The 9,542-nt window shown below is 34.9% G+C and overlaps 1 pseudogene; it reads left to right on the top strand.

Annotated features, from left to right (window-relative positions):
• The first annotated feature begins 473 nt into the window (after positions 1–473).
• LOC120199271 lies at positions 474–2,197 on the top strand (annotated as a pseudogene).
• The last annotated feature ends 7,345 nt before the right edge of the window (positions 2,198–9,542 follow it).

Raw genomic sequence — 9,542 nt, forward strand, 5'->3', positions numbered from 1 at the left:
CCTGAACGTGGATTCTGTCAGATTTGTCAACATCCGTCTGCCTTGGCTCACCCCGACGTTGTCTTTTTGGTCAATCAATTTTACATGGTATCTTCCAAAGTATATAGAGCATTTTTTATTTCCCGTGGTTTTTAAAAACCTAAAGAAATCAAGTCATTGAACATTTTTTTTAAAAAAAAAATCAAAAAAATAAGAGATCTAAAAAAGTAAATGAATTCAACTAATTTCGGAATGGAGTCACCCCCACCCCCTCTCATAAGATAGCTCTATCCCTGCATGCGGACAAACAGGTAACGACGATCCAAGAAGTGCATGATATATGTATTCTATATATTATTATGGGTTAGGATCCATTCCCTATTAATATATTACCACTATCTGATACAAGAAACATTACCGTCTGAAACTTTTCATTTAAAAATTCCTGCATCTATTGTTTGCGATACATCTACCATAACCACTAATTGATTGCCTCCACACTCACTGATACCGCCGAGGCAACACCAAAGATGATACCCATTAATACAATCGAGGAGGCTGCTACATTCCTAGGACGGAACTTAACGGAGGCCGAGACATTCTGGTTCAATTACTCGGCTCGAAAATCGGATTACTATCTTTACTGCCACAACATTTTGTTTCTGTTCCTCATATTTACTTTCGTGCCTTTGCCGCTTGTTTTCGTTGAGATGATGAGACCTCTGGGATTCGATAAGTACAAGATTCAGCCCAAAGTTAGCAGGTCGTTTTCCGAAATGTTCAGATGCTATAAAGATGTTATGCGGACGTTTGTTCTCCTTGTGGGTCCTTTACAGCTTGCCTCGTATCCTTCAATTAAGGTTATAGCCATTTGAGGTGAAAGTTTGGTTTTTCTTGGACTGTGATAGATTTATTGATAGTAGGAAATTCGTTTATACTTAGGTTTCAAGATTTAAATTGCAGTCGTGTTTTCGGTTTCCTTGTCTTATTTTGATTAGCTAAATCATGTTATAGATTTATGTAAAACTGAATATATTTTGTTGATAGATGGTTGGGATTAGAACGGGTTTGCCATTGCCCTTAAAATGGGAGATTGTAGCGCAGTTGACTGTATATTTCATGGTAGAAGATTAGACCAATTATTGGATTCACAGATTCCTGCATGGCAAATGGGGGTATGAGAAAATTCACAGGGTTCACCATGAATACTCTGCTTCCATTGCGTTTGCTGCACCATATGCTCATTGGCTTGAGGTTTTGATCCTTGGGGTTCCTACTTTTCTTGGGCCTGCAATTGTTCCAGGGCATATGATCACATTTTGGTTGTGGATAGCTCTACGGTAGATTGAAGCTATAGAGACACACAGCGGGTATGCATGCTGCAACTAAACCATATTTTCTTTGTATTTTCTCTTGATAATATGTTTACTTTTCCAATTTATTCACTGCCCTTTGTTGCTTTGTTCCTATGAGTTTCGAATTTAAGACTTAGACTTTTGTAATGACAATCAAATTGAGTACTTTGGTATTGATAACTTTCTGCCCCGAGTTAGCCATGGAACAGTGGTGGATCAATGCTTGTGTGACGGTGGTCACTTGCCCACTTTATAATATATTTTCTTCATATAGTTATATATTTTATTGATTGTGTCCGCCCAAATAAAAAATTTATTTTACTAATATATGCCCTCAAAAATATTTCTATATCCGCTACAGTCATGATAGTCCTTGAATGGTTAGTGGTAAGGCAAACATAGCATTGTGCTTGAACTGTGGCTGCTTTTGTATTCAAAGCTTAATGCAGTTTGTTGGTGGTGTTTAACAAAGCTAGTAAGTGCTTTCTGTTGCTTAAGCTGCAGTTCATAGTGTCAACTTTATAATGCAGATATGACTTCCACTGGACTCCCACAAAATATATCCCATTCTATGGTGGTGCAGATTACCATGATTACCATCATTATGTTGGACAACAAAGCCAGAGCAACTTCGCTTCGGTCTTTACTTATTGTGATTATATCTATGGCACTGACAAGGTAATCTAGTAACCTGTGATTACTCAATTTGAATCTGATTTTAACACTACAGCTTTTGATTTTATACTGTAATATGTTTCTTTTTGTGCTATGCGTAGGGCTATCGCTACCATAAGAAGGTGCTAAGGAAGGTAAGCCGCTGCACTTCTTTTGCTGTGTATACTTTATTCCTTTTTCTTCCGTGAATAATTCATTTTCCTGGTGTATGATTCAGTTGAAGAGTAATCAAGAATCGATGGTGCTTCGAATGCAGGCTCATACTGTATTCCTACTCCCAATCTTAAATTGGAATAACTGTGTCGATAGAGCCATTCTCTCGAGCCACCTCTTCAGTTTACCTCTGGCATGTGAGAGCTCATGGAAACCTGATTTCAAGTTTACATTATTGTTACTACGAGAAAGCAAATTTCTTATGTGATTCAGAAGAAGATTAGTTGGCCCTTATTATCTTGTCTTGTGTAGCTCGAGGAAGATAGCAGCTCTTATTGCTTAGACTTAATTGCTACCCTGTGTTTACAGCCATTTGTTTAAGCTAAGAGACTATGAATCAGAACCAGCAGTGTCCCACAGATTAGTTTAATGGTGAAGTATGGAATCTGCATTTGTTAATGCTTTGAACCCTCTCATATCTGAGAAGAAAGTGAATTTCGCATCTTATTACGTCATTCATATTTGATATCAGGTTGAAATGGAAGTTTTCACATGTGAATTTAGCCAAAACTGAAAATTTTGATCTGTAGTGGTAGAGGGTGTCGTTTTCTTTTACGTTTTGTTTCTGTTTCAGCAATCATCAGGGATTTAAATTAGGACTGCAGCCACGTTTTTCACTTCGCGTTTATCACGATGGGAGGCACAACAAGCGCTTTTGCAGTGATTACGGATATTGTGGTCATGCAATAACAGTATCGACGGCACCGCTATCACTATGTAACGGCGCTATAGGGATGTAGCCAAAATTAAATATTGACAGAGGCTGAAATACTAATTTTTTCTAAAACAAATATAATGACTTATTATGTATTTAAACTTAAGGTAAAAGAGTTACTTTTGCCTTGTAGTATACACAATCTATTATTTTTGTCCCTATCGTATTTTCGCATTAATTTAAGCCTCAAAATTATTTAATTGCATCATCTGATACCTTAATCCTAAACCTTAAATTATAAACCTTAGCCTAAACCCTAACTTCAAACTCTAAACAATGGTAAGTATTTAAAACATTGATGTAAAAATACGATGAAGAAAAAATGATAAATTGAATCTATTATAAGAAAAAAAGTTACCCTTTTTCCTAAATATAAAATTTAGAAGACAATACTTAATTTGTCTAATATTTAAACTTTCAATAACGTAAATTGTTATTAGACAAAAAAATTGAAAACATGAGATTATCCTTCTTTAGTTAGATCATACTTAATTAAATATTTAATAAATATTTAGAATGCTTATTTTTTTCATAAATTAAAATACTATTAAACTAAAATCAATCAAATATATAAAAATTTTACGGAGCCGGGGTCCGGGCCCCTTAGACTCAATAGAGCTCCGCCTCTGGGCGCTATTACGATAGGAGACTGCTATTTAAATCACTAGTTTCTGTGTTCACCAAGAAAGCATTGCAATCTTCCATTGTTGGCTTATTTCTGTTTTCACAGTTACTAAATTGTGAACTGAACATGCGTTTTGAGATTAAAATGCAGTAAAAAGGAAGTAATATCCTGGTGTTAAGATATCAGCAATCCAGGCCATGGCTTTTGTTCCAAACATTTCCCATGATATTTTCAATTTTTCGATCTACTACTTTGGTCAAGAATAAAGCTTTTCAAAATAATAACTCATACAAAGAGAATTGGGTGTAAAGCTAAAGTGTAGTTTCAGTACTAAAAAGTTCTGAAACTCGAAGCCAGATTTGAAAAATAAGACTTTCACATTTTTCTTACATTATCCATTACTATAAATGGTTTTGCAAGGAATCGATTTGATATAAAGTTGCAGTTTTTAGATGGGGACCAACTTTTATTAAAGAAATTAATTGTCCTAAGTTTTCGTTGTTTGCAATTTAGTCCCTATATATGTGTATGGCATTTTATACGATCAAATTGAACGCTAACATAATAATTGCATTTCGTTAATCACATGTGGCATTTTCTGTCCGACCAAATGTTCAAATCGAGTAAGGGTGTTACAATTTGGAAGTAATTAATACTAATTTGAACCCCTCTACAATATTTGTTATAGACTTTCGATACTCCTAAAAATTTTCGAAGCTCTAGAACCAAATTTGGAAAATAAGACTTGGATTGGTAAAATATACTCCTTTTAACATGATCGATCCTTTGGTACAAATGATCTAAATAGTTGGCTTAGTTCAAGACGTTCCGGATTGAATGAATTCAAGGCCATTGAGATATTGGAGTTTCCTTCCAAGACTAGAGCAGAACTGTTCTACAATGGCTTTTTTGCTTCATTTTTAGAGTAAACGCCACTAACTTTAAACATATAACGACGTTTACATTCCAAACGACACAAAATGATAACTTTAGATGCGTTTGTATGAAAATGCCGCAATAGGGTTATCTATAGTGGCATTTTTCAACAAACGCCACAATGGAGTAATACTTTAGCGGCGTTTATATGCAAACGCCGCAATAGAATAGTACTTTTGCGACGATTTTATACAAATGCTGCAATATGGCTCATCTATTGTGGCATTTTTCATAAAAACGCCGAAATAGAGTAGTACTTTAGCGGCGCTTTTAACAAACACCACAAAAGGATTAATCTATAGTAGTGTTTTTTCAAAAAACACCACAACAGAGTAGTACTTTAGCGTCGTTTTTTACAAACGCCGCAAATTATAAGTATAACCTTATTTGATTTCTATTTCACGTAAAAAGTTTTAAAAACCCTAAAAATTTAAAACCCTTTTTTGTTTAAGCTCTCCCCACATTCTCTACACGGTCACCTCTCCCCTAGAGACTAAAACCCCACGCGACCGTGAAATCCTCGAAGGTTCCAGGCCCCCTCGAAAAACCGTTCATCAGTGCAGCTCTCTCTCTACGGTCGACAACTGATGGCCGATAATTTTTATACTTTCCTCATTTAATTTATACTAATTATGGGTTGAGTTTCAATTCTCCACATAAGCTAGTAGAGATTAACAAAACCATAATTTGATCATTGATACCTCCAATTCTTACCTAAAGAATGGTAAATAAAAATGACCTTTTACAGCGTTTGTCTCCACAAATGCCGCAATATGTTTCATATATAGTGACGTTTATTCAAAAAATATCATAAAAGAGTAGTACTTTAGCAGCGTTGTATGAAAAACGATGCGATAGGTTTCATATATAGTGGCGTTTCTATACAAATGCCATAATAAGATTAATTTATAAAGGCATTTTTTCAACAAACGCCGCAATATAGTAGTACTCTAGTGGCTTTTTTATTATAAACACCGCAATAGTCATGTATGCTTCCTTACAGGTTTAATTTGGTATTTTTAGCGGCATGTTTTTATAAACACCGCAAAATACTATTACTTTACTGGTGTTTATGTAGAAACACCGCTGAAGAATAAAGATTTTTGTGGCATTTTTATGTAAACGTCGTAATAGTTCTGTAATTTAGTGGCGTTTTTTGTAATAAACGCCGCAATATTTAAGAACGGTTGTGGCATTTGGTTTAAAAACGCCGCAAAGTTTTATGAAACCCCCAAATTTTTTCTCCTTGCCGAGCCTTAATTTCTTCCATCCTATCAATCCTCCATTCACGCTCTACGCTCAGTATCATCTTCAGCAAATTGGGCTTGCAGTCGCCACCATTCACGCCATCGGTTTCTTGCGTCGCGTCTTCAGTCGCCACTATTCACGCCATTCAAAACAAGAAATCTTGATTTTGGGTGTGTGTTTTTGAAATCTTGATTTGTTGTTTCTGTTATATTTTAGTAATCGTGAGTGGGATCTTGGGCGGCAACATTTGGGTAGGTGTTTCTAAAGGCAGACCAGCAAATGCACTGACTACATCAATTCAAAGAGAACCTTTCTCTTTTATTTTCCTTTAGCTCACAAAAGTGTAGAGTAATTATAGGTAGCCATTGGACATAGAGAGCCTCGTGATGTTACTGTCAATCCTGTTTCAGTCACTCTCCTTTTGTACTTAATATAATATCGTTATTTGCATGCCTAAATATGTTAAAACGAGTCAATTAGTTTATGAGGATTTAGTTTTCCCGGACCTTACTTGTGAAGTCATTTTTTATTATTAAAGTGATCATTAATGAAATTATGTGGGATATTCATGGTTTTAATTTTATCTGGCTCTTGCAGATTGCATCTCTCAAGGACACAATAGCAGAATAGGATGAGGTTATCAACCGATTGAAATCGCGTAAAGATCTAAAACCATGGATACCGCAGCATCAGCGGTGAGCAGCAAGCAACAGGCTGTTTAAGGTAGGGTTATTCCTCTATTCTCTAGGTGGAAATCACTTAGTACCATTGCATTTGCAATTGAAGTTTCATTCTAGAAGTGACAAGCAGCATTATTGGGTTTGCAGACAACATAATATTGATGTGGGGAAACCTTATTCATGTGTTTCTCTTCATTTTAGTGTACAAACTTCTCATACAAAATGATGTAAGCAATTGTTCATGCATAATTCTTTGATATATTTTGTTTTTGTTGCATTTTGTTTTCAAGTTCATACACCAAATCTATTCTTTGGCTTGTTTACCCTAAAGCTCATATATTCTATATTCTTTGTGGACTAAGGTAGCATCGAAGGAATAACTTGATGGAATAACCTATAAGTTCTCCTATAATACAGTATCAGTCATATTTATTGGGTTCATCGTGCATGCTCACTTTGATCATGTTATTTTTTTATTCTTAATGTGATCATTAATGAAATTATGTGGGAAATTCCTGATTAGTGTGTTTTGCTGACTGTAACTCTTAATTTGACTTACTGTCCACAGACGAGAAACTTACTGTATCGGTTTGGATCATTGACTGCAGCACCAATTCATCACCTGGTACAAGTTTAATTTTCATGCTATACTGCTATATTCATGAATAATTTTATTTGAACCATGTTGCCTGTCATTTTGGCAAACTAGTATTTATCATTTTATCATCATATTTTGAACATAATGTGCATGTATTAAAGATGATTGAAAACAACTGGGCTTCACGTATGAGTCAAATATGAAACATATTGCATAAAATTAGAGTACAATTGAGTAAAATTGAGTGGAAGAAGTTGTTCCTCATTTATTGTTTTGAAATTAGAGTAGAGTTGAGAATTTATCATAATGAAGTTTTTTCAGCTGATTCTTCTCATTTTAGCCTATAGTATCGGTACTGATAGAACAGTACCGACAACCTTACCCATATTTTCCCTTTTTGAAGCCGATTCTTAACCAAATTTAGTCTAATTTGCTTATGTTTACACCAACAATGCTATTAAACTCTTCTTTACTTATCCTTACTAATTTTCCTTCAATTTTGATTCTTAAAACAATTCAAATCTAGATTTTTCTATAATATTAGCAATTAGCATTTGAAATTTAAATTTCATACGTACGAAATAGATAAGAGTTGGATGGATTTCTCAAGGGTAAGCGAAGAATATCTAAATGGAGTCGAACATTTTCTAAATCTAGCTTTTGTGAATGCAAGCCAAGAGAATATGATTCTTTGCCCTTGTAAGAAGTGTGCTAACATTAATTGGCACATTTATGAAGTTGTGTACGAGCATCTAGTTGTGTTTGGATTTGTTCGGGGTATAGAAAATGGATATTTCATGGAGAGTTTATATCTGATAGATCTTCTTCCACGAGTTATTCGACTTATCCTGCTACTTCTCACCATCGAACTGTTAGACAAGATGACATGGAAGGGATGTTGCGAGATGCATTTAATATGCACAATCATCATCAATCTATTACAGAAAATGATTGTCACAATCATGTTAATGATTTCACTGAGATAGGAAGAAGTGGTTGTGTTGAAGAGCCAAATAGAGAAGCGTAAAAGTTTTACAAGTTGCTGAATAAAATGAATGAAAAACTTTATAAGGGATCAAAATATTCTAAGCTATCTTTCTGCATTCATCTTTTCCACTTAAAATGCTTGGGAGGGTGGACAGGTAACTCTTTTATGCATTTGTTAGAGTTTTTGGGAGAGATGTTTCCTTTTTCAAAAATCCCTCAATCATGCAAAGATATGAAGAAAATGATAAAAGATTTGGGTCTTAGATATGAGAAAATTCATAGTTGTCCGAATGATTGTATGTTGTATTGGGGTGATCGAAAAAATCAGGATTCTTGTCATGTATGCGGAAAATCTCGATGGATGAATAGGGACGCCGAAAATGGAAATGAAGATAAAGCTCAACCATGATCAACAAAGAAACCAGTTAAGATTATGGGATATTTTCCTCTCATACCTAGGCTACAAAGACTGTTTATGTCCTTTAAGAATGCTTAGTCTATGAGGTGACATCGTGATGAAAGAATCGATAACGGATTATTACGACATCCTGTGGATTCTTTAGCTTGGAAGTCATTTGACAACAAGTTTCCAAGTTTTGCGAGAGATCCTAGAAATGTCAGGCTCGGTCTTGCAACTGATGGGTTTAATCCTTTCAAAATCATGAGTACTTCGCATAGTACTTGGCCTGTTATACTTGTTCCATACAATTTTCCTCCATGGATTTGCATGAAACAATCATCTTTTATCTTATCCATGATAATCACTGGCGAGAAAGGCCCCGAAAATGATATTGATCTTTATATGCAACCGCTTATTGAAGAGTTTAAAAAGTTATGGGAAGGCGTCGAAACATATGATGTGTTGAAGAAAGAGAACTTTAATTTACGCACGACTTTATTATGGACAATTAATGATTTTCATGCGTATGCAAATTTATCTGGTTGGAGTACCAAAGGTCGTTATGCTTGTCCTTGTTATGCTGCAGAAACATGTTCGAAGTGGTTGTTTAATGGAAATAAGTTCTCTTATATGGGACATCGTCAGTGGTTAGCTGATAATCAAAGATTTAGAAGTTAAAAGAATATGTTTGATGGTAGTGAAGAGTTTCGAAAAGCTTCTGTCCAAACAACCGGGTCTGATATATTCTCCATGTTGAAACATATCAATTTTACTTATGGAAAGATTAATCAACCACCGAATAGAGGATCAAGGAAAAAGGCAAAGTAGGTTAATAAAGAAGTGGATGTTGACCAATAGAGTGATGATGAGTCTGATGAAGAGGATGATCCAAATGAGGTAGACTTGTGGAAAAAGAGGGGTATATTATTCGAGTTGCCTTATTGGAAGGATCAGATTTTGAGACATAATCTTGATGTAATGCATATTGAGAAGAATGTTTGTGAGAATATTATCGATACCATTTACAATATTGATAGAAAATCTAAAGATAATCTAAGGAGTCGACTTGAATTAGTTGAAATGGGAATTCGACATGATCTTCATCCGCAATTACATCCTAATGGAAAATAT

The sequence above is a fragment of the Hibiscus syriacus genome, unplaced genomic scaffold (genome assembly GCF_006381635.1).
Source record: "Hibiscus syriacus cultivar Baekdansim isolate YM2019G1 unplaced genomic scaffold, ASM638163v2 tig00005406_pilon, whole genome shotgun sequence".
Classification (NCBI taxonomy): Eukaryota; Viridiplantae; Streptophyta; class Magnoliopsida; order Malvales; family Malvaceae; genus Hibiscus; species Hibiscus syriacus.